The sequence below is a fragment of the Bufo bufo genome, unplaced genomic scaffold (genome assembly GCF_905171765.1).
Source record: "Bufo bufo unplaced genomic scaffold, aBufBuf1.1, whole genome shotgun sequence".
Classification (NCBI taxonomy): Eukaryota; Metazoa; Chordata; class Amphibia; order Anura; family Bufonidae; genus Bufo; species Bufo bufo.
In genome coordinates, this window is record NW_024401231.1 from 19849 (window position 1) to 44105 (window position 24257).

Consider the following 24257-nt stretch of genomic DNA (forward strand, 5'->3'; position numbering starts at 1 on the left):
TATTTTCTGCTTTCTCCAATGTTAACCCTACTTGCATAGCAAAGTTGCTAGATACCAAACATACTGCCATAATAACTCCTCTTTGTGTAAAAAGTTACACTTCATTTAATAACAACAGATTTCTAGCTGCCTTTATGTACTGAATTTCTAGCTGCCTTTATGTACTGTTCGTAGCAATCTTTTTCTCCCTTAGTCCTAACAGCAGCACAACAATGGGGTAATTCTGCCCGTGTGAAATGGTAGGACGGATGGAATTTAAATAATCAAATGACTAATTAATTGCCCTCTCCAACTACCATGATGGTGACTACAACCCCACCCATGCAGTTTTTAATTATAAAGTAAAATAAGATAGGGAGGGATACTTGTGATGTTGTTAGGACTAAGGGAAAACAGACTAACGTAAGAAATCCAAACATTTCTTATGTTCTCCAACATAAGGATATAGTGCTTTACATGAACACAGCGTGCCCTGAGATAGCACTATGCTATATGTGAGCAGAAATTATACGCATGCTATTTGCTGCCACAATTTTACTTGTTAAACCACCTTTACTGCATAGAGGTGAAAAACAGAACGGCCCGTACGGGGATCGAACCCGCGACCTTGGCGTTATTAGCACCACGCTCTAACCAACCCGCGACCTTGGCGTTATTAGCACCACGCTCTAACCAACTGAGCTAATCGGCCAGGAGCTTACACCCTGTGTAAAAAGTTACACTTCATTTAATAACAACAGATTTCTAGCTGCCTTTATGTACTGAATTTCTAGCTGCCTTTATGTACTGTTCGTAGCAATCTTTTTCTCCCTTAGTCCTAACAGCAGCACAACAATGGGGTAATTCTGCCCGTGTGAAATGGTAGGACGGATGGAATTTAAATAATCAAATGACTAATTAATTGCCCTCTCCAACTACCATGATGGTGACTACAACCCCACCCATGCAGTTTTTAATTATAAAGTAAAATAAGATAGGGAGGGATACTTGTGATGTTGTTAGGACTAAGGGAAAACAGACTAACGTAAGAAATCCAAACATTTCTTATGTTCTCCAACATAAGGATATAGTGCTTTACATGAACACAGCGTGCCCTGAGATAGCACTATGCTATATGTGAGCAGAAATTATACGCATGCTATTTGCTGCCACAATTTTACTTGTTAAACCACCTTTACTGCATAGAGGTGAAAAACAGAATGGCCCGTACGGGGATCGAACCCGCGACCTTGGCGTTATTAGCACCACGCTCTAACCAACTGAGCTAACCGGCCAGGAGCTTACACCCTGCCACGCACATTGTCTCGTTTCTACAGGTTTATTTAATGTTTTCTCTTTCTTTCTTAACATAGTCGTTTATACTAAGAAAATGCAAGGCCTCCCCGTCGGGGAATCGAACCCCGGTCTCCCGCGTGACAGGCGGGGATACTTACCACTATACTAACGAGGAAATGCTGGTGGTCGGGATGGGTCACACGACCCTGATTCAGCGGCCCTTTTAGAACAATGGCATCGGCCTGGAGGTAGGAGAAACTGCTAACAAACAAGAAGTATGAATGTTAAACCGGCACAAATGGCTTAAAGCGTGCCTGAACCTTCACCAAAAACTGCAAACTATGCTGCTTTCTCATTGCCCAACAATTCTGTGCCCCCTATTTCTGCAGCTGCTGCTCCGCTATTTTCTGCTTTCTCCATAGCCGGGGGCCTGTCCCTTAGATGTCAGTCTAATAGTACTGAACTGAAATACTTTGATTCCCACACTTCCCTACATGCACTGTATAGGAAAGCAAAAGCCTGATTTTAGATGCTTAGTTCTTTGTCATGTCTGGATTGCATAGCAGTGAGAGACATGACACAGAACTAAGCAGCTGGAAGAGCTCAGTTTACTTACATGAGCTGCTGCTTTGCTGCATGTTTGGCTGTTAGGAGAGGCAGGCTACCGGTGAGCAAATAGGAGCACACTTTGATAGATAGACACCCCCCAACTTCCTGTAGTCTGTCTCTCTGCTCCTGTGTTACTTGGGACAGAAAAAGCATGACAACAGGGGGTTGAACCGCAGATTTAGTAGAAGGGAGACATGTAGGGGCCAAAAGTATACAGATACTTTTCTAGTGGAAAAACGCAGAAATGTTAACCCTACTTGCATAGCAAAGTTGCTAGATACCAAACATACTGCCATAATAACTCCTCTTTGTGTAAAAAGTTACACTCCATTTAATAACAACAGATTTCTAGCTGCCTTTATGTACTGAATTTCTAGCTGCCTTTATGTACTGTTCGTAGCAATCTTTTTCTCCCTTAGTCCTAACAGCAGCACAACAATGGGGTAATTCTGCCCGTGTGAAATGGTAGGACGGATGGAATTTAAATAATCAAATGACTAATTAATTGCCCTCTCCAACTACCATGATGGTGACTACAACCCCACCCATGCAGTTTTTAATTATAAAGTAAAATAAGATAGGGAGGGATACTTGTGATGTTGTTAGGACTAAGGGAAAACAGACTAACGTAAGAAATCCAAACATTTCTTATGTTCTCCAACATAAGGATATAGTGCTTTACATGAACACAGCGTGCCCTGAGATAGCACTATGCTATATGTGAGCAGAAATTATACGCATGCTATTTGCTGCCACAATTTTACTTGTTAAACCACCTTTACTGCATAGAGGTGAAAAACAGAATGGCCCGTACGGGGATTGAACCCACGACCTTGGCGTTATTAGCACCACGCTCTAACCAACTGAGCTAACCGGCCAGGAGCTTACACCCTGCCACGCACATTGTCTCGTTTCTACAGGTTTATTTAATGTTTTCTCTTTCTTTCTTAACATAGTCGTTTATACTAAGAAAATGCAAGGCCTCCCCGTCGGGGAATCGAACCCCGGTCTCCCGCGTGACAAGCGGGGATACTTACCACTATACTAACGAGGAAATGCTGGTGGTCGGGATGGGTCACACGACCCTGATTCAGCGGCCCTTTTAGAACAATGGCATCGGCCTGGAGGTAGGAGAAACTGCTAACAAACAAGAAGTACGAATGTTAAACCGGCACAAATGGCTTAAAGCGTGCCTGAACCTTCACCAAAAACTGCAAACTATGCTGCTTTCTCATTGCCCAACAATTCTGTGCCCCCTATTTCTGCAGCTGCTGCTCCGCTATTTTCTGCTTTCTCCATAGCCGGGGGCCTGTCCCTTAGATGTCAGTCTAATAGTACTGAACTGAAATACTTTGATTCCCACACTTCCCTACATGCACTGTATAGGAAAGCAAAAGTCTGATTTTAGATGCTTAGTTCTTTGTCATGTCTGGATTGCATAGCAGTGAGAGACATGACACAGAACTAAGCAGCTGGAAGAGCTCAGTTTACTTACATGAGCTGCTGCTTTGCTGCATGTTTGGCTGTTAGGAGAGGCAGGCTACCGGTGAGCAAATAGGAGCACACTTTGATAGATAGACACCCCCCAACTTCCTGTAGTCTGTCTCTCTGCTCCTGTGTTACTTGGGACAGAAAAAGCATGACAACAGGGGTTGAACCGCAGATTTAGTAGAAGGGAGACATGTAGGGGCCAAAAGTATACAGATACTTTTCTAGTGGAAAAACGCAGAAATGTTAACCCTACTTGCATAGCAAAGTTGCTAGATACCAAACATACTGCCATAATAACTCCTCTTTGTGTAAAAAGTTACACTCCATTTAATAACAACAGATTTCTAGCTGCCTTTATGTACTGAATTTCTAGCTGCCTTTATGTACTGTTCGTAGCAATCTTTTTCTCCCTTAGTCCTAACAGCAGCACAACAATGGGGTAATTCTGCCCGTGTGAAATGGTAGGACGGATGGAATTTAAATAATCAAATGACTAATTAATTGCCCTCTCCAACTACCATGATGGTGACTACAACCCCACCCATGCAGTTTTTAATTATAAAGTAAAATAAGATAGGGAGGGATACTTGTGATGTTGTTAGGACTAAGGGAAAACAGACTAACGTAAGAAATCCAAACATTTCTTATGTTCTCCAACATAAGGATATAGTGCTTTACATGAACACAGCGTGCCCTGAGATAGCACTATGCTATATGTGAGCAGAAATTATACGCATGCTATTTGCTGCCACAATTTTACTTGTTAAACCACCTTTACTGCATAGAGGTGAAAAACAGAATGGCCCGTACGGGGATCGAACCCGCGACCTTGGCGTTATTAGCACCACGCTCTAACCAACTGAGCTAACCGGCCAGGAGCTTACACCCTGCCACGCACATTGTCTCGTTTCTACAGGTTTATTTAATGTTTTCTCTTTCTTTCTTAACATAGTCGTTTATACTAAGAAAATGCAAGGCCTCCCCGTCGGGGAATCGAACCCCGGTCTCCCGCGTGACAGGCAGGGATACTTACCACTATACTAACGAGGAAATGCTGGTGGTCGGGATGGGTCACACGACCCTGATTCAGCGGCCCTTTTAGAACAATGGCATCGGCCTGGAGGTAGGAGAAACTGCTAACAAACAAGAAGTACGAATGTTAAACCGGCACAAATGGCTTAAAGCGTGCCTGAACCTTCACCAAAAACTGCAAACTATGCTGCTTTCTCATTGCCCAACAATTCTGTGCCCCCTATTTCTGCAGCTGCTGCTCCGCTATTTTCTGCTTTCTCCATAGCCGGGGGCCTGTCCCTTAGATGTCAGTCTAATAGTACTGAACTGAAATACTTTGATTCCCACACTTCCCTACATGCACTGTATAGGAAAGCAAAAGCCTGATTTTAGATGCTTAGTTCTTTGTCATGTCTGGATTGCATAGCAGTGAGAGACATGACACAGAACTAAGCAGCTGGAAGAGCTCAGTTTACTTACATGAGCTGCTGCTTTGCTGCATGTTTGGCTGTTAGGAGAGGCAGGCTACCGGTGAGCAAATAGGAGCACACTTTGATAGATAGACACCCCCCAACTTCCTGTAGTCTGTCTCTCTGCTCCTGTGTTACTTGGGACAGAAAAAGCATGACAACAGGGGGTTGAACCGCAGATTTAGTAGAAGGGAGACATGTAGGGGCCAAAAGTATACAGATACTTTTCTAGTGGAAAAACGCAGAAATGTTAACCCTACTTGCATAGCAAAGTTGCTAGATACCAAACATACTGCCATAATAACTCCTCTTTGTGTAAAAAGTTACACTCCATTTAATAACAACAGATTTCTAGCTGCCTTTATGTACTGAATTTCTAGCTGCCTTTATGTACTGTTCGTAGCAATCTTTTTCTCCCTTAGTCCTAACAGCAGCACAACAATGGGGTAATTCTGCCCGTGTGAAATGGTAGGACGGATGGAATTTAAATAATCAAATGACTAATTAATTGCCCTCTCCAACTACCATGATGGTGACTACAACCCCACCCATGCAGTTTTTAATTATAAAGTAAAATAAGATAGGGAGGGATACTTGTGATGTTGTTAGGACTAAGGGAAAACAGACTAACGTAAGAAATCCAAACATTTCTTATGTTCTCCAACATAAGGATATAGTGCTTTACATGAACACAGCGTGCCCTGAGATAGCACTATGCTATATGTGAGCAGAAATTATACGCATGCTATTTGCTGCCACAATTTTACTTGTTAAACCACCTTTACTGCATAGAGGTGAAAAACAGAATGGCCCGTACGGGGATCGAACCCGCGACCTTGGCGTTATTAGCACCACACTCTAACCAACTGAGCTAACCGGCCAGGAGCTTACACCCTGCCACGCACATTGTCTCGTTTCTACAGGTTTATTTAATGTTTTCTCTTTCTTTCTTAACATAGTCGTTTATACTAAGAAAATGCAAGGCCTCCCCGTCGGGGAATCGAACCCCGGTCTCCCGCGTGACAAGCGGGGATACTTACCACTATACTAACGAGGAAATGCTGGTGGTCGGGATGGGTCACACGACCCTGATTCAGCGGCCCTTTTAGAACAATGGCATCGGCCTGGAGGTAGGAGAAACTGCTAACAAACAAGAAGTACGAATGTTAAACCGGCACAAATGGCTTAAAGCGTGCCTGAACCTTCACCAAAAACTGCAAACTATGCTGCTTTCTCATTGCCCAACAATTCTGTGCCCCCTATTTCTGCAGCTGCTGCTCCGCTATTTTCTGCTTTCTCCATAGCCGGGGGCCTGTCCCTTAGATGTCAGTCTAATAGTACTGAACTGAAATACTTTGATTCCCACACTTCCCTACATGCACTGTATAGGAAAGCAAAAGCCTGATTTTAGATGCTTAGTTCTTTGTCATGTCTGGATTGCATAGCAGTGAGAGACATGACACAGAACTAAGCAGCTGGAAGAGCTCAGTTTACTTACATGAGCTGCTGCTTTGCTGCATGTTTGGCTGTTAGGAGAGGCAGGCTACCGGTGAGCAAATAGGAGCACACTTTGATAGATAGACACCCCCCAACTTCCTGTAGTCTGTCTCTCTGCTCCTGTGTTACTTGGGACAGAAAAAGCATGACAACAGGGGGTTGAACCGCAGATTTAGTAGAAGGGAGACATGTAGGGGCCAAAAGTATACAGATACTTTTCTAGTGGAAAAACGCAGAAATGTTAACCCTACTTGCATAGCAAAGTTGCTAGATACCAAACATACTGCCATAATAACTCCTCTTTGTGTAAAAAGTTACACTCCATTTAATAACAACAGATTTCTAGCTGCCTTTATGTACTGAATTTCTAGCTGCCTTTATGTACTGTTCGTAGCAATCTTTTTCTCCCTTAGTCCTAACAGCAGCACAACAATGGGGTAATTCTGCCCGTGTGAAATGGTAGGACGGATGGAATTTAAATAATCAAATGACTAATTAATTGCCCTCTCCAACTACCATGATGGTGACTACAACCCCACCCATGCAGTTTTTAATTATAAAGTAAAATAAGATAGGGAGGGATACTTGTGATGTTGTTAGGACTAAGGGAAAACAGACTAACGTAAGAAATCCAAACATTTCTTATGTTCTCCAACATAAGGATATAGTGCTTTACATGAACACAGCGTGCCCTGAGATAGCACTATGCTATATGTGAGCAGAAATTATACGCATGCTATTTGCTGCCACAATTTTACTTGTTAAACCACCTTTACTGCATAGAGGTGAAAAACAGAATGGCCCGTACGGGGATCGAACCCGCGACCTTGGCGTTATTAGCACCACGCTCTAACCAACTGAGCTAACCGGCCAGGAGCTTACACCCTGCCACGCACATTGTCTCGTTTCTACAGGTTTATTTAATGTTTTCTCTTTCTTTCTTAACATAGTCGTTTATACTAAGAAAATGCAAGGCCTCCCCGTCGGGGAATCGAACCCCGGTCTCCCGCGTGACAAGCGGGGATACTTACCACTATACTAACGAGGAAATGCTGGTGGTCGGGATGGGTCACACGACCCTGATTCAGCGGCCCTTTTAGAACAATGGCATCGGCCTGGAGGTAGGAGAAACTGCTAACAAACAAGAAGTACGAATGTTAAACCGGCACAAATGGCTTAAAGCGTGCCTGAACCTTCACCAAAAACTGCAAACTATGCTGCTTTCTCATTGCCCAACAATTCTGTGCCCCCTATTTCTGCAGCTGCTGCTCCGCTATTTTCTGCTTTCTCCATAGCCGGGGGCCTGTCCCTTAGATGTCAGTCTAATAGTACTGAACTGAAATACTTTGATTCCCACACTTCCCTACATGCACTGTATAGGAAAGCAAAAGCCTGATTTTAGATGCTTAGTTCTTTGTCATGTCTGGATTGCATAGCAGTGAGAGACATGACACAGAACTAAGCAGCTGGAAGAGCTCAGTTTACTTACATGAGCTGCTGCTTTGCTGCATGTTTGGCTGTTAGGAGAGGCAGGCTACCGGTGAGCAAATAGGAGCACACTTTGATAGATAGACACCCCCCAACTTCCTGTAGTCTGTCTCTCTGCTCCTGTGTTACTTGGGACAGAAAAAGCATGACAACAGGGGGTTGAACCGCAGATTTAGTAGAAGGGAGACATGTAGGGGCCAAAAGTATACAGATACTTTTCTAGTGGAAAAACGCAGAAATGTTAACCCTACTTGCATAGCAAAGTTGCTAGATACCAAACATACTGCCATAATAACTCCTCTTTGTGTAAAAAGTTACACTCCATTTAATAACAACAGATTTCTAGCTGCCTTTATGTACTGAATTTCTAGCTGCCTTTATGTACTGTTCGTAGCAATCTTTTTCTCCCTTAGTCCTAACAGCAGCACAACAATGGGGTAATTCTGCCCGTGTGAAATGGTAGGACGGATGGAATTTAAATAATCAAATGACTAATTAATTGCCCTCTCCAACTACCATGATGGTGACTACAACCCCACCCATGCAGTTTTTAATTATAAAGTAAAATAAGATAGGGAGGGATACTTGTGATGTTGTTAGGACTAAGGGAAAACAGACTAACGTAAGAAATCCAAACATTTCTTATGTTCTCCAACATAAGGATATAGTGCTTTACATGAACACAGCGTGCCCTGAGATAGCACTATGCTATATGTGAGCAGAAATTATACGCATGCTATTTGCTGCCACAATTTTACTTGTTAAACCACCTTTACTGCATAGAGGTGAAAAACAGAATGGCCCGTACGGGGATCGAACCCGCGACCTTGGCGTTATTAGCACCACGCTCTAACCAACTGAGCTAACCGGCCAGGAGCTTACACCCTGCCACGCACATTGTCTCGTTTCTACAGGTTTATTTAATGTTTTCTCTTTCTTTCTTAACATAGTCGTTTATACTAAGAAAATGCAAGGCCTCCCCGTCGGGAATCGAACCCCGGTCTCCCGCGTGACAGGCGGGGATACTTACCACTATACTAACGAGGAAATGCTGGTGGTCGGGATGGGTCACACGACCCTGATTCAGCGGCCCTTTTAGAACAATGGCATCGGCCTGGAGGTAGGAGAAACTGCTAACAAACAAGAAGTACGAATGTTAAACCGGCACAAATGGCTTAAAGCGTGCCTGAACCTTCACCAAAAACTGCAAACTATGCTGCTTTCTCATTGCCCAACAATTCTGTGCCCCCTATTTCTGCAGCTGCTGCTCCGCTATTTTCTGCTTTCTCCATAGCCGGGGGCCTGTCCCTTAGATGTCAGTCTAATAGTACTGAACTGAAATACTTTGATTCCCACACTTCCCTACATGCACTGTATAGGAAAGCAAAAGCCTGATTTTAGATGCTTAGTTCTTTGTCATGTCTGGATTGCATAGCAGTGAGAGACATGACACAGAACTAAGCAGCTGGAAGAGCTCAGTTTACTTACATGAGCTGCTGCTTTGCTGCATGTTTGGCTGTTAGGAGAGGCAGGCTACCGGTGAGCAAATAGGAGCACACTTTGATAGATAGACACCCCCCAACTTCCTGTAGTCTGTCTCTCTGCTCCTGTGTTACTTGGGACAGAAAAAGCATGACAACAGGGGGTTGAACCGCAGATTTAGTAGAAGGGAGACATGTAGGGGCCAAAAGTATACAGATACTTTTCTAGTGGAAAAACGCAGAAATGTTAACCCTACTTGCATAGCAAAGTTGCTAGATACCAAACATACTGCCATAATAACTCCTCTTTGTGTAAAAAGTTACACTCCATTTAATAACAACAGATTTCTAGCTGCCTTTATGTACTGAATTTCTAGCTGCCTTTATGTACTGTTCGTAGCAATCTTTTTCTCCCTTAGTCCTAACAGCAGCACAACAATGGGGTAATTCTGCCCGTGTGAAATGGTAGGACGGATGGAATTTAAATAATCAAATGACTAATTAATTGCCCTCTCCAACTACCATGATGGTGACTACAACCCCACCCATGCAGTTTTTAATTATAAAGTAAAATAAGATAGGGAGGGATACTTGTGATGTTGTTAGGACTAAGGGAAAACAGACTAACGTAAGAAATCCAAACATTTCTTATGTTCTCCAACATAAGGATATAGTGCTTTACATGAACACAGCGTGCCCTGAGATAGCACTATGCTATATGTGAGCAGAAATTATACGCATGCTATTTGCTGCCACAATTTTACTTGTTAAACCACCTTTACTGCATAGAGGTGAAAAACAGAATGGCCCGTACGGGGATCGAACCCGCGACCTTGGCGTTATTAGCACCACGCTCTAACCAACTGAGCTAACCGGCCAGGAGCTTACACCCTGCCACGCACATTGTCTCGTTTCTACAGGTTTATTTAATGTTTTCTCTTTCTTTCTTAACATAGTCGTTTATACTAAGAAAATGCAAGGCCTCCCCGTCGGGGAATCGAACCCCGGTCTCCCGCGTGACAGGCGGGGATACTTACCACTATACTAACGAGGAAATGCTGGTGGTCGGGATGGGTCACACGACCCTGATTCAGCGGCCCTTTTAGAACAATGGCATCGGCCTGGAGGTAGGAGAAACTGCTAACAAACAAGAAGTACGAATGTTAAACCGGCACAAATGGCTTAAAGCGTGCCTGAACCTTCACCAAAAACTGCAAACTATGCTGCTTTCTCATTGCCCAACAATTCTGTGCCCCCTATTTCTGCAGCTGCTGCTCCGCTATTTTCTGCTTTCTCCATAGCCGGGGGCCTGTCCCTTAGATGTCAGTCTAATAGTACTGAACTGAAATACTTTGATTCCCACACTTCCCTACATGCACTGTATAGGAAAGCAAAAGCCTGATTTTAGATGCTTAGTTCTTTGTCATGTCTGGATTGCATAGCAGTGAGAGACATGACACAGAACTAAGCAGCTGGAAGAGCTCAGTTTACTTACATGAGCTGCTGCTTTGCTGCATGTTTGGCTGTTAGGAGAGGCAGGCTACCGGTGAGCAAATAGGAGCACACTTTGATAGATAGACACCCCCCAACTTCCTGTAGTCTGTCTCTCTGCTCCTGTGTTACTTGGGACAGAAAAAGCATGACAACAGGGGGTTGAACCGCAGATTTAGTAGAAGGGAGACATGTAGGGGCCAAAAGTATACAGATACTTTTCTAGTGGAAAAACGCAGAAATGTTAACCCTACTTGCATAGCAAAGTTGCTAGATACCAAACATACTGCCATAATAACTCCTCTTTGTGTAAAAAGTTACACTCCATTTAATAACAACAGATTTCTAGCTGCCTTTATGTACTGAATTTCTAGCTGCCTTTATGTACTGTTCGTAGCAATCTTTTTCTCCCTTAGTCCTAACAGCAGCACAACAATGGGGTAATTCTGCCCGTGTGAAATGGTAGGACGGATGGAATTTAAATAATCAAATGACTAATTAATTGCCCTCTCCAACTACCATGATGGTGACTACAACCCCACCCATGCAGTTTTTAATTATAAAGTAAAATAAGATAGGGAGGGATACTTGTGATGTTGTTAGGACTAAGGGAAAACAGACTAACGTAAGAAATCCAAACATTTCTTATGTTCTCCAACATAAGGATATAGTGCTTTACATGAACACAGCGTGCCCTGAGATAGCACTATGCTATATGTGAGCAGAAATTATACGCATGCTATTTGCTGCCACAATTTTACTTGTTAAACCACCTTTACTGCATAGAGGTGAAAAACAGAATGGCCCGTACGGGGATCGAACCCGCAACCTTGGCGTTATTAGCACCACGCTCTAACCAACTGAGCTAACCGGCCAGGAGCTTACACCCTGCCACGCACATTGTCTCGTTTCTACAGGTTTATTTAATGTTTTCTCTTTCTTTCTTAACATAGTCGTTTATACTAAGAAAATGCAAGGCCTCCCCGTCGGGGAATCGAACCCCGGTCTCCCGCGTGACAGGCGGGGATACTTACCACTATACTAACGAGGAAATGCTGGTGGTCGGGATGGGTCACACGACCCTGATTCAGCGGCCCTTTTAGAACAATGGCATCGGCCTGGAGGTAGGAGAAACTGCTAACAAACAAGAAGTACGAATGTTAAACCGGCACAAATGGCTTAAAGCGTGCCTGAACCTTCACCAAAAACTGCAAACTATGCTGCTTTCTCATTGCCCAACAATTCTGTGCCCCCTATTTCTGCAGCTGCTGCTCCGCTATTTTCTGCTTTCTCCATAGCCGGGGGCCTGTCCCTTAGATGTCAGTCTAATAGTACTGAACTGAAATACTTTGATTCCCACACTTCCCTACATGCACTGTATAGGAAAGCAAAAGCCTGATTTTAGATGCTTAGTTCTTTGTCATGTCTGGATTGCATAGCAGTGAGAGACATGACACAGAACTAAGCAGCTGGAAGAGCTCAGTTTACTTACATGAGCTGCTGCTTTGCTGCATGTTTGGCTGTTAGGAGAGGCAGGCTACCGGTGAGCAAATAGGAGCACACTTTGATAGATAGACACCCCCCAACTTCCTGTAGTCTGTCTCTCTGCTCCTGTGTTACTTGGGACAGAAAAAGCATGACAACAGGGGGTTGAACCGCAGATTTAGTAGAAGGGAGACATGTAGGGGCCAAAAGTATACAGATACTTTTCTAGTGGAAAAACGCAGAAATGTTAACCCTACTTGCATAGCAAAGTTGCTAGATACCAAACATACTGCCATAATAACTCCTCTTTGTGTAAAAAGTTACACTCCATTTAATAACAACAGATTTCTAGCTGCCTTTATGTACTGAATTTCTAGCTGCCTTTATGTACTGTTCGTAGCAATCTTTTTCTCCCTTAGTCCTAACAGCAGCACAACAATGGGGTAATTCTGCCCGTGTGAAATGGTAGGACGGATGGAATTTAAATAATCAAATGACTAATTAATTGCCCTCTCCAACTACCATGATGGTGACTACAACCCCACCCATGCAGTTTTTAATTATAAAGTAAAATAAGATAGGGAGGGATACTTGTGATGTTGTTAGGACTAAGGGAAAACAGACTAACGTAAGAAATCCAAACATTTCTTATGTTCTCCAACATAAGGATATAGTGCTTTACATGAACACAGCGTGCCCTGAGATAGCACTATGCTATATGTGAGCAGAAATTATACGCATGCTATTTGCTGCCACAATTTTACTTGTTAAACCACCTTTACTGCATAGAGGTGAAAAACAGAATGGCCCGTACGGGGATCGAACCCGCGACCTTGGCGTTATTAGCACCACGCTCTAACCAACTGAGCTAACCGGCCAGGAGCTTACACCCTGCCACGCACATTGTCTCGTTTCTACAGGTTTATTTAATGTTTTCTCTTTCTTTCTTAACATAGTCGTTTATACTAAGAAAATGCAAGGCCTCCCCGTCGGGGAATCGAACCCCGGTCTCCCGCGTGACAGGCGGGGATACTTACCACTATACTAACGAGGAAATGCTGGTGGTCGGGATGGGTCACACGACCCTGATTCAGCGGCCCTTTTAGAACAATGGCATCGGCCTGGAGGTAGGAGAAACTGCTAACAAACAAGAAGTACGAATGTTAAACCGGCACAAATGGCTTAAAGCGTGCCTGAACCTTCACCAAAAACTGCAAACTATGCTGCTTTCTCATTGCCCAACAATTCTGTGCCCCCTATTTCTGCAGCTGCTGCTCCGCTATTTTCTGCTTTCTCCATAGCCGGGGGCCTGTCCCTTAGATGTCAGTCTAATAGTACTGAACTGAAATACTTTGATTCCCACACTTCCCTACATGCACTGTATAGGAAAGCAAAAGCCTGATTTTAGATGCTTAGTTCTTTGTCATGTCTGGATTGCATAGCAGTGAGAGACATGACACAGAACTAAGCAGCTGGAAGAGCTCAGTTTACTTACATGAGCTGCTGCTTTGCTGCATGTTTGGCTGTTAGGAGAGGCAGGCTACCGGTGAGCAAATAGGAGCACACTTTGATAGATAGACACCCCCCAACTTCCTGTAGTCTGTCTCTCTGCTCCTGTGTTACTTGGGACAGAAAAAGCATGACAACAGGGGGTTGAACCGCAGATTTAGTAGAAGGGAGACATGTAGGGGCCAAAAGTATACAGATACTTTTCTAGTGGAAAAACGCAGAAATGTTAACCCTACTTGCATAGCAAAGTTGCTAGATACCAAACATACTGCCATAATAACTCCTCTTTGTGTAAAAAGTTACACTCCATTTAATAACAACAGATTTCTAGCTGCCTTTATGTACTGAATTTCTAGCTGCCTTTATGTACTGTTCGTAGCAATCTTTTTCTCCCTTAGTCCTAACAGCAGCACAACAATGGGGTAATTCTGCCCGTGTGAAATGGTAGGACGGATGGAATTTAAATAATCAAATGACTAATTAATTGCCCTCTCCAACTACCATGATGGTGACTACAACCCCACCCATGCAGTTTTTAATTATAAAGTAAAATAAGATAGGGAGGGATACTTGTGATGTTGTTAGGACTAAGGGAAAACAGACTAACGTAAGAAATCCAAACATTTCTTATGTTCTCCAACATAAGGATATAGTGCTTTACATGAACACAGCGTGCCCTGAGATAGCACTATGCTATATGTGAGCAGAAATTATACGCATGCTATTTGCTGCCACAATTTTACTTGTTAAACCACCTTTACTGCATAGAGGTGAAAAACAGAATGGCCCGTACGGGGATCGAACCCGCGACCTTGGCGTTATTAGCACCACGCTCTAACCAACTGAGCTAACCGGCCAGGAGCTTACACCCTGCCACGCACATTGTCTCGTTTCTACAGGTTTATTTAATGTTTTCTCTTTCTTTCTTAACATAGTCGTTTATACTAAGAAAATGCAAGGCCTCCCCGTCGGGGAATCGAACCCCGGTCTCCCGCGTGACAGGCGGGGATACTTACCACTATACTAACGAGGAAATGCTGGTGGTCGGGATGGGTCACACGACCCTGATTCAGCGGCCCTTTTAGAACAATGGCATCGGCCTGGAGGTAGGAGAAACTGCTAACAAACAAGAAGTACGAATGTTAAACCGGCACAAATGGCTTAAAGCGTGCCTGAACCTTCACCAAAAACTGCAAACTATGCTGCTTTCTCATTGCCCAACAATTCTGTGCCCCCTATTTCTGCAGCTGCTGCTCCGCTATTTTCTGCTTTCTCCATAGCCGGGGGCCTGTCCCTTAGATGTCAGTCTAATAGTACTGAACTGAAATACTTTGATTCCCACACTTCCCTACATGCACTGTATAGGAAAGCAAAAGCCTGATTTTAGATGCTTAGTTCTTTGTCATGTCTGGATTGCATAGCAGTGAGAGACATGACACAGAACTAAGCAGCTGGAAGAGCTCAGTTTACTTACATGAGCTGCTGCTTTGCTGCATGTTTGGCTGTTAGGAGAGGCAGGCTACCGGTGAGCAAATAGGAGCACACTTTGATAGATAGACACCCCCCAACTTCCTGTAGTCTGTCTCTCTGCTCCTGTGTTACTTGGGACAGAAAAAGCATGACAACAGGGGGTTGAACCGCAGATTTAGTAGAAGGGAGACATGTAGGGGCCAAAAGTATACAGATACTTTTCTAGTGGAAAAACGCAGAAATGTTAACCCTACTTGCATAGCAAAGTTGCTAGATACCAAACATACTGCCATAATAACTCCTCTTTGTGTAAAAAGTTACACTCCATTTAATAACAACAGATTTCTAGCTGCCTTTATGTACTGAATTTCTAGCTGCCTTTATGTACTGTTCGTAGCAATCTTTTTCTCCCTTAGTCCTAACAGCAGCACAACAATGGGGTAATTCTGCCCGTGTGAAATGGTAGGACGGATGGAATTTAAATAATCAAATGACTAATTAATTGCCCTCTCCAACTACCATGATGGTGACTACAACCCCACCCATGCAGTTTTTAATTATAAAGTAAAATAAGATAGGGAGGGATACTTGTGATGTTGTTAGGACTAAGGGAAAACAGACTAACGTAAGAAATCCAAACATTTCTTATGTTCTCCAACATAAGGATATAGTGCTTTACATGAACACAGCGTGCCCTGAGATAGCACTATGCTATATGTGAGCAGAAATTATACGCATGCTATTTGCTGCCACAATTTTACTTGTTAAACCACCTTTACTGCATAGAGGTGAAAAACAGAATGGCCCGTACGGGGATCGAACCCGCGACCTTGGCGTTATTAGCACCACGCTCTAACCAACTGAGCTAACCGGCCAGGAGCTTACACCCTGCCACGCACATTGTCTCGTTTCTACAGGTTTATTTAATGTTTTCTCTTTCTTTCTTAACATAGTCGTTTATACTAAGAAAATGCAAGGCCTCCCCGTCGGGGAATCGAACCCCGGTCTCCCGCGTGACAAGCGGGGATACTTACCACTATACTAACGAGGAAATGCTGGTGGTCGGGATGGGTCACACGACCCTGATTCAGCGGCCCTTTTAGAACAATGGCATCGGCCTGGAGGTAGGAGAAACTGCTAACAAACAAGAAGTACGAATGTTAAACCGGCACAAATGGCTTAAAGCGTGCCTGAACCTTCACCAAAAACTGCAAACTATGCTGCTTTCTCATTGCCCAACAATTCTGTGCCCCCTATTTCTGCAGCTGCTGCTCCGCTATTTTCTGCTTTCTCCATAGCCGGGGGCCTGTCCCTTAGATGTCAGTCTAATAGTACTGAACTGAAATACTTTGATTCCCACACTTCCCTACATGCACTGTATAGGAAAGCAAAAGCCTGATTTTAGATGCTTAGTTCTTTGTCATGTCTGGATTGCATAGCAGTGAGAGACATGACACAGAACTAAGCAGCTGGAAGAGCTCAGTTTACTTACATGAGCTGCTGCTTTGCTGCATGTTTGGCTGTTAGGAGAGGCAGGCTACCGGTGAGCAAATAGGAGCACACTTTGATAGATAGACACCCCCCAACTTCCTGTAGTCTGTCTCTCTGCTCCTGTGTTACTTGGGACAGAAAAAGCATGACAACAGGGGGTTGAACCGCAGATTTAGTAGAAGGGAGACATGTAGGGGCCAAAAGTATACAGATACTTTTCTAGTGGAAAAACGCAGAAATGTTAACCCTACTTGCATAGCAAAGTTGCTAGATACCAAACATACTGCCATAATAACTCCTCTTTGTGTAAAAAGTTACACTCCATTTAATAACAACAGATTTCTAGCTGCCTTTATGTACTGAATTTCTAGCTGCCTTTATGTACTGTTCGTAGCAATCTTTTTCTCCCTTAGTCCTAACAGCAGCACAACAATGGGGTAATTCTGCCCGTGTGAAATGGTAGGACGGATGGAATTTAAATAATCAAATGACTAATTAATTGCCCTCTCCAACTACCATGATGGTGACTACAACCCCACCCATGCAGTTTTTAATTATAAAGTAAAATAAGATAGGGAGGGATACTTGTGATGTTGTTAGGACTAAGGGAAAACAGACTAACGTAAGAAATCCAAACATTTCTTATGTTCTCCAACATAAGGATATAGTGCTTTACATGAACACAGCGTGCCCTGAGATAGCACTATGCTATATGTGAGCAGAAATTATACGCATGCTATTTGCTGCCACAATTTTACTTGTTAAACCACCTTTACTGCATAGAGGTGAAAAACAGAATGGCCCGTACGGGGATCGAACCCGCGACCTTGGCGTTATTAGCACCACGCTCTAACCAACTGAGCTAACCGGCCAGGAGCTTACACCCTGCCACGCACATTGTCTCGTTTCTACAGGTTTATTTAATGTTTTCTCTTTCTTTCTTAACATAGTCGTTTATACTAAGAAAATGCAAGGCCTCCCCGTCGGGGAATCGAACCCCGGTCTCCCGCGTGACAGGCGGGGATACTTACCACTATACTAACGAGGAAATGCTGGTGGTCGGGATGGGTCACACGACCCTGATTCAGCGGCCCTTTTAGAACAATGGCATCGGCCTGGAGGTAGGAGAAACTGCTAACAAACAAGAAGTACGAATGTTAAACCGGCACAAATGGCTTAAAGCGTGCCTGAACCTTCACCAAAAACTGCAAACTATGCTGCTTTCTCATTGCCCAACAATTCTGTGCCCCCTATTTCTGCAGCTGCTGCTCCGCTATTTTCTGCTTTCTCCATAGCCGGGGGCCTGTCCCTTAGATGTCAGTCTAATAGTACTGAACTGAAATACTTTGATTCCCACACTTCCCTACATGCACTGTATAGGAAAGCAAAAGCCTGATTTTAGATGCTTAGTTCTTTGTCATGTCTGGATTGCATAGCAGTGAGAGACATGACACAGAACTAAGCAGCTGGAAGAGCTCAGTTTACTTACATGAGCTGCTGCTTTGCTGCATGTTTGGCTGTTAGGAGAGGCAGGCTACCGGTGAGCAAATAGGAGCACACTTTGATAGATAGACACCCCCCAACTTCCTGTAGTCTGTCTCTCTGCTCCTGTGTTACTTGGGACAGAAAAAGCATGACAACAGGGGGTTGAACCGCAGATTTAGTAGAAGGGAGACATGTAGGGGCCAAAAGTATACAGATACTTTTCTAGTGGAAAAACGCAGAAATGTTAACCCTACTTGCATAGCAAAGTTGCTAGATACCAAACATACTGCCATAATAACTCCTCTTTGTGTAAAAAGTTACACTCCATTTAATAACAACAGATTTCTAGCTGCCTTTATGTACTGAATTTCTAGCTGCCTTTATGTACTGTTCGTAGCAATCTTTTTCTCCCTTAGTCCTAACAGCAGCACAACAATGGGGTAATTCTGCCCGTGTGAAATGGTAGGACGGATGGAATTTAAATAATCAAATGACTAATTAATTGCCCTCTCCAACTACCATGATGGTGACTACAACCCCACCCATGCAGTTTTTAATTATAAAGTAAAATAAGATAGGGAGGGATACTTGTGATGTTGTTAGGACTAAGGGAAAACAGACTAACGTAAGAAATCCAAACATTTCTTATGTTCTCCAACATAAGGATATAGTGCTTTACATGAACACAGCGTGCCCTGAGATAGCACTATGCTATATGTGAGCAGAAATTATACGCATGCTATTTGCTGCCACAATTTTACTTGTTAAACCACCTTTACTGCATAGAGGTGAAAAACAGAATGGCCCGTACGGGGATCGAACCCGCGACCTTGGCGTTATTAGCACCACGCTCTAACCAACTGAGCTAACCGGCCAGGAGCTTACACCCTGCCACGCACATTGTCTCGTTTCTACAGGTTTATTTAATGTTTTCTCTTTCTTTCTTAACATAGTCGTTTATACTAAGAAAATGCAAGGCCTCCCCGTCGGGGAATCGAACCCCGGTCTCCCGCGTGACAGGCGGGGATACTTACCACTATACTAACGAGGAAATGCTGGTGGTCGGGATGGGTCACACGACCCTGATTCAGCGGCCCTTTTAGAACAATGGCATCGGCCTGGAGGTAGGAGAAACTGCTAACAAACAAGAAGTACGAATGTTAAACCGGCACAAATGGCTTAAAGCGTGCCTGAACCTTCACCAAAAACTGCAAACTATGCTGCTTTCTCATTGCCCAACAATTCTGTGCCCCCTATTTCTGCAGCTGCTGCTCCGCTATTTTCTGCTTTCTCCATAGCCGGGGGCCTGTCCCTTAGATGTCAGTCTAATAGTACTGAACTGAAATACTTTGATTCCCACACTTCCCTACATGCACTGTATAGGAAAGCAAAAGCCTGATTTTAGATGCTTAGTTCTTTGTCATGTCTGGATTGCATAGCAGTGAGAGACATGACACAGAACTAAGCAGCTGGAAGAGCTCAGTTTACTTACATGAGCTGCTGCTTTGCTGCATGTTTGGCTGTTAGGAGAGGCAGGCTACCGGTGAGCAAATAGGAGCACACTTTGATAGATAGACACCCCCCAACTTCCTGTAGTCTGTCTCTCTGCTCCTGTGTTACTTGGGACAGAAAAAGCATGACAACAGGGGGTTGAACCGCAGATTTAGTAGAAGGGAGACATGTAGGGGCCAAAAGTATACAGATACTTTTCTAGTGGAAAAACGCAGAAATGTTAACCCTACTTGCATAGCAAAGTTGCTAGATACCAAACATACTGCCATAATAACTCCTCTTTGTGTAAAAAGTTACACTCCATTTAATAACAACAGATTTCTAGCTGCCTTTATGTACTGAATTTCTAGCTGCCTTTATGTACTGTTCGTAGCAATCTTTTTCTCCCTTAGTCCTAACAGCAGCACAACAATGGGGTAATTCTGCCCGTGTGAAATGGTAGGACGGATGGAATTTAAATAATCAAATGACTAATTAATTGCCCTCTCCAACTACCATAATGGTGACTACAACCCCACCCATGCAGTTTTTAATTATAAAGTAAAATAAGATAGGGAGGGATACTTGTGATGTTGTTAGGACTAAGGGAAAACAGACTAACGTAAGAAATCCAAACATTTCAAAGAAATGTTAAACCGGCACCAAAAACTGCAAACTATGCTGCTTTCTCATTGCCCAACAATTCTGTGCCCCCTATTTCTGCAGCTGCTGCTCCGCTATTTTCTGCTTTCTCCATAGCCGGGGGCCTGTCCCTTAGATGTCAGTCTAATAGTACTGAACTGAAATACTTTGATTCCCACACTTCCCTACATGCACTGTATAGGAAAGCAAAAGCCTGATTTTAGATGCTTAGTTCTTTGTCATGTCTGGATTGCATAGCAGTGAGAGACATGACACAGAACTAAGCAGCTGGAAGAGCTCAGTTTACTTACATGAGCTGCTGCTTTGCTGCATGTTTGGCTGTTAGGAGAGGCAGGCTACCGGTGAGCAAATAGGAGCACACTTTGATAGATAGACACCCCCCAACTTCCTGTAGTCTGTCTCTCTGCTCCTGTGTTACTTGGGACAGAAAAAGCATGACAACAGGGGGTTGAACCGCAGATTTAGTAGAAGGGAGACATGTAGGGGCCAAAAGTATACAGATACTTTTCTAGTGGAAAAACGCAGAAATGTTAACCCTACTTGCATAGCAAAGTTGCTAGATACCAAACATACTGCCATAATAACTCCTCTTTGTGTAAAAAGTTACACTCCATTTAATAACAACAGATTTCTAGCTGCCTTTATGTACTGAATTTCTAGCTGCCTTTATGTACTGTTCGTAGCAATCTTTTTCTCCCTTAGTCCTAACAGCAGCACAACAATGGGGTAATTCTGCCCGTGTGAAATGGTAGGACGGATGGAATTTAAATAATCAAATGACTAATTAATTGCCCTCTCCAACTACCATGATGGTGACTACAACCCCACCCATGCAGTTTTTAATTATAAAGTAAAATAAGATAGGGAGGGATACTTGTGATGTTGTTAGGACTAAGGGAAAACAGACTAACGTAAGAAATCCAAACATTTCTTATGTTCTCCAACATAAGGATATAGTGCTTTACATGAACACAGCGTGCCCTGAGATAGCACTATGCTATATGTGAGCAGAAATTATACGCATGCTATTTGCTGCCACAATTTTACTTGTTAAACCACCTTTACTGCATAGAGGTGAAAAACAGAATGGCCCGTACGGGGATCGAACCCGCGACCTTGGCGTTATTAGCACCACGCTCTAACCAACTGAGCTAACCGGCCAGGAGCTTACACCCTGCCACGCACATTGTCTCGTTTCTACAGGTTTATTTAATGTTTTCTCTTTCTTTCTTAACATAGTCGTTTATACTAAGAAAATGCAAGGCCTCCCCGTCGGGGAATCGAACCCCGGTCTCCCGCGTGACAGGCGGGGATACTTACCACTATACTAACGAGGAAATGCTGGTGGTCGGGATGGGTCACACGACCCTGATTCAGCGGCCCTTTTAGAACAATGGCATCGGCCTGGAGGTAGGAGAAACTGCTAACAAACAAGAAGTACGAATGTTAAACCGGCACAAATGGCTTAAAGCGTGCCTGAACCTTCACCAAAAACTGCAAACTATGCTGCTTTCTCATTGCCCAACAATTCTGTGCCCCCTATTTCTGCAGCTGCTGCTCCGCTATTTTCTGCTTTCTCCATAGCCGGGGGCCTGTCCCTTAGATGTCAGTCTAATAGTACTGAACTGAAATACTTTGATTCCCACACTTCCCTACATGCACTGTATAGGAAAGCAAAAGCCTGATTTTAGATGCTTAGTTCTTTGTCATGTCTGGATTGCATAGCAGTGAGAGACATGACACAGAACTAAGCAGCTGGAAGAGCTCAGTTTACTTACATGAGCTGCTGCTTTGCTGCATGTTTGGCTGTTAGGAGAGGCAGGCTACCGGTGAGCAAATAGGAGCACACTTTGATAGATAGACACCCCCCAACTTCCTGTAGTCTGTCTCTCTGCTCCTGTGTTACTTGGGACAGAAAAAGCATGACAACAGGGGGTTGAACCGCAGATTTAGTAGAAGGGAGACATGTAGGGGCCAAAAGTATACAGATACTTTTCTAGTGGAAAAACGCAGAAATGTTAACCCTACTTGCATAGCAAAGTTGCTAGATACCAAACATACTGCCATAATAACTCCTCTTTGTGTAAAAAGTTACACTCCATTTAATAACAACAGATTTCTAGCTGCCTTTATGTACTGAATTTCTAGCTGCCTTTATGTACTGTTCGTAGCAATCTTTTTCTCCCTTAGTCCTAACAGGGGCCAAAAGTATACAGATACTTTTCTAGTGGAAAAACGCAGAAATGTTAACCCTACTTGCATAGCAAAGTTGCTAGATACCAAACATACTGCCATAATAACTCCTCTTTGTGTAAAAAGTTACACTCCATTTAATAACAACAGATTTCTAGCTGCCTTTATGTACTGAATTTCTAGCTGCCTTTATGTACTGTTCGTAGCAATCTTTTTCTCCCTTAGTCCTAACAGCAGCACAACAATGGGGTAATTCTGCCCGTGTGAAATGGTAGGACGGATGGAATTTAAATAATCAAATGACTAATTAATTGCCCTCTCCAACTACCATGATGGTGACTACAACCCCACCCATGCAGTTTTTAATTATAAAGTAAAATAAGATAGGGAGGGATACTTGTGATGTTGTTAGGACTAAGGGAAAACAGACTAACGTAAGAAATCCAAACATTTCTTATGTTCTCCAACATAAGGATATAGTGCTTTACATGAACACAGCGTGCCCTGAGATAGCACTATGCTATATGTGAGCAGAAATTATACGCATGCTATTTGCTGCCACAATTTTACTTGTTAAACCACCTTTACTGCATAGAGGTGAAAAACAGAATGGCCCGTACGGGGATCGAACCCGCGACCTTGGCGTTATTAGCACCACGCTCTAACCAACTGAGCTAACCGGCCAGGAGCTTACACCCTGCCACGCACATTGTCTCGTTTCTACAGGTTTATTTACTGTTTTCTCTTTCTTTCTTAACATAGTCGTTTATACTAAGAAAATGCAAGGCCTCCCCGTCGGGGAATCGAACCCCGGTCTCCCGCGTGACAGGCGGGGATACTTACCACTATACTAACGAGGAAATGCTGGTGGTCGGGATGGGTCACACGACCCTGATTCAGCGGCCCTTTTAGAACAATGGCATCGGCCTGGAGGTAGGAGAAACTGCTAACAAACAAGAAGTACGAATGTTAAACCGGCACAAATGGCTTAAAGCGTGCCTGAACCTTCACCAAAAACTGCAAACTATGCTGCTTTCTCATTGCCCAACAATTCTGTGCCCCCTATTTCTGCAGCTGCTGCTCCGCTATTTTCTGCTTTCTCCATAGCCGGGGGCCTGTCCCTTAGATGTCAGTCTAATAGTACTGAACTGAAATACTTTGATTCCCACACTTCCCTACATGCACTGTATAGGAAAGCAAAAGCCTGATTTTAGATGCTTAGTTCTTTGTCATGTCTGGATTGCATAGCAGTGAGAGACATGACACAGAACTAAGCAGCTGGAAGAGCTCAGTTTACTTACATGAGCTGCTGCTTTGCTGCATGTTTGGCTGTTAGGAGAGGCAGGCTACCGGTGAGCAAATAGGAGCACACTTTGATAGATAGACACCCCCCAACTTCCTGTAGTCTGTCTCTCTGCTCCTGTGTTACTTGGGACAGAAAAAGCATGACAACAGGGGGTTGAACCGCAGATTTAGTAGAAGGGAGACATGTAGGGGCCAAAAGTATACAGATACTTTTCTAGTGGAAAAACGCAGAAATGTTAACCCTACTTGCATAGCAAAGTTGCTAGATACCAAACATACTGCCATAATAACTCCTCTTTGTGTAAAAAGTTACACTCCATTTAATAACAACAGATTTCTAGCTGCCTTTATG

At 43.6% G+C, this 24257-nt stretch overlaps 27 non-coding genes across 27 annotated transcripts; all 27 read right to left on the reverse strand.

Annotated features, from left to right (window-relative positions):
- Positions 1 to 1200: 1200 nt before the first annotated feature.
- Positions 1201 to 1274, reverse strand: TRNAI-AAU. The gene has a single exon. It is a non-coding gene; the product is annotated as a tRNA-Ile (tRNA).
- Positions 1275 to 1378: 104 nt separating this feature from the next.
- TRNAD-GUC lies at positions 1379 to 1450 on the reverse strand. Its single transcript has one exon. It is a non-coding gene; the product is annotated as a tRNA-Asp (tRNA).
- Positions 1451 to 2866: 1416 nt separating this feature from the next.
- On the reverse strand, positions 2867 to 2938 carry TRNAD-GUC. The gene has a single exon. It is a non-coding gene; the product is annotated as a tRNA-Asp (tRNA).
- A 1237-nt stretch (positions 2939 to 4175) lies between these two features.
- Positions 4176 to 4249, reverse strand: TRNAI-AAU. Its single transcript has one exon. It is a non-coding gene; the product is annotated as a tRNA-Ile (tRNA).
- Positions 4250 to 5663: 1414 nt separating this feature from the next.
- On the reverse strand, positions 5664 to 5737 carry TRNAI-AAU. Its single transcript has one exon. It is a non-coding gene; the product is annotated as a tRNA-Ile (tRNA).
- A 104-nt stretch (positions 5738 to 5841) lies between these two features.
- Positions 5842 to 5913, reverse strand: TRNAD-GUC. The gene has a single exon. It is a non-coding gene; the product is annotated as a tRNA-Asp (tRNA).
- Positions 5914 to 7151: 1238 nt separating this feature from the next.
- Positions 7152 to 7225, reverse strand: TRNAI-AAU. The gene has a single exon. It is a non-coding gene; the product is annotated as a tRNA-Ile (tRNA).
- Positions 7226 to 7329: 104 nt separating this feature from the next.
- Positions 7330 to 7401, reverse strand: TRNAD-GUC. The gene has a single exon. It is a non-coding gene; the product is annotated as a tRNA-Asp (tRNA).
- Positions 7402 to 8639: 1238 nt separating this feature from the next.
- On the reverse strand, positions 8640 to 8713 carry TRNAI-AAU. Its single transcript has one exon. It is a non-coding gene; the product is annotated as a tRNA-Ile (tRNA).
- Positions 8714 to 10126: 1413 nt separating this feature from the next.
- TRNAI-AAU lies at positions 10127 to 10200 on the reverse strand. Its single transcript has one exon. It is a non-coding gene; the product is annotated as a tRNA-Ile (tRNA).
- Positions 10201 to 10304: 104 nt separating this feature from the next.
- On the reverse strand, positions 10305 to 10376 carry TRNAD-GUC. Its single transcript has one exon. It is a non-coding gene; the product is annotated as a tRNA-Asp (tRNA).
- Positions 10377 to 11614: 1238 nt separating this feature from the next.
- On the reverse strand, positions 11615 to 11688 carry TRNAI-AAU. The gene has a single exon. It is a non-coding gene; the product is annotated as a tRNA-Ile (tRNA).
- A 104-nt stretch (positions 11689 to 11792) lies between these two features.
- TRNAD-GUC lies at positions 11793 to 11864 on the reverse strand. The gene has a single exon. It is a non-coding gene; the product is annotated as a tRNA-Asp (tRNA).
- A 1238-nt stretch (positions 11865 to 13102) lies between these two features.
- TRNAI-AAU lies at positions 13103 to 13176 on the reverse strand. The gene has a single exon. It is a non-coding gene; the product is annotated as a tRNA-Ile (tRNA).
- A 104-nt stretch (positions 13177 to 13280) lies between these two features.
- On the reverse strand, positions 13281 to 13352 carry TRNAD-GUC. The gene has a single exon. It is a non-coding gene; the product is annotated as a tRNA-Asp (tRNA).
- Positions 13353 to 14590: 1238 nt separating this feature from the next.
- TRNAI-AAU lies at positions 14591 to 14664 on the reverse strand. Its single transcript has one exon. It is a non-coding gene; the product is annotated as a tRNA-Ile (tRNA).
- A 104-nt stretch (positions 14665 to 14768) lies between these two features.
- On the reverse strand, positions 14769 to 14840 carry TRNAD-GUC. The gene has a single exon. It is a non-coding gene; the product is annotated as a tRNA-Asp (tRNA).
- A 1238-nt stretch (positions 14841 to 16078) lies between these two features.
- On the reverse strand, positions 16079 to 16152 carry TRNAI-AAU. Its single transcript has one exon. It is a non-coding gene; the product is annotated as a tRNA-Ile (tRNA).
- Positions 16153 to 16256: 104 nt separating this feature from the next.
- TRNAD-GUC lies at positions 16257 to 16328 on the reverse strand. The gene has a single exon. It is a non-coding gene; the product is annotated as a tRNA-Asp (tRNA).
- A 1238-nt stretch (positions 16329 to 17566) lies between these two features.
- On the reverse strand, positions 17567 to 17640 carry TRNAI-AAU. The gene has a single exon. It is a non-coding gene; the product is annotated as a tRNA-Ile (tRNA).
- A 104-nt stretch (positions 17641 to 17744) lies between these two features.
- On the reverse strand, positions 17745 to 17816 carry TRNAD-GUC. The gene has a single exon. It is a non-coding gene; the product is annotated as a tRNA-Asp (tRNA).
- Positions 17817 to 19054: 1238 nt separating this feature from the next.
- On the reverse strand, positions 19055 to 19128 carry TRNAI-AAU. The gene has a single exon. It is a non-coding gene; the product is annotated as a tRNA-Ile (tRNA).
- Positions 19129 to 19232: 104 nt separating this feature from the next.
- Positions 19233 to 19304, reverse strand: TRNAD-GUC. The gene has a single exon. It is a non-coding gene; the product is annotated as a tRNA-Asp (tRNA).
- A 2190-nt stretch (positions 19305 to 21494) lies between these two features.
- TRNAI-AAU lies at positions 21495 to 21568 on the reverse strand. Its single transcript has one exon. It is a non-coding gene; the product is annotated as a tRNA-Ile (tRNA).
- A 104-nt stretch (positions 21569 to 21672) lies between these two features.
- On the reverse strand, positions 21673 to 21744 carry TRNAD-GUC. Its single transcript has one exon. It is a non-coding gene; the product is annotated as a tRNA-Asp (tRNA).
- A 1466-nt stretch (positions 21745 to 23210) lies between these two features.
- TRNAI-AAU lies at positions 23211 to 23284 on the reverse strand. The gene has a single exon. It is a non-coding gene; the product is annotated as a tRNA-Ile (tRNA).
- A 104-nt stretch (positions 23285 to 23388) lies between these two features.
- Positions 23389 to 23460, reverse strand: TRNAD-GUC. Its single transcript has one exon. It is a non-coding gene; the product is annotated as a tRNA-Asp (tRNA).
- Positions 23461 to 24257: the final 797 nt, after the last annotated feature.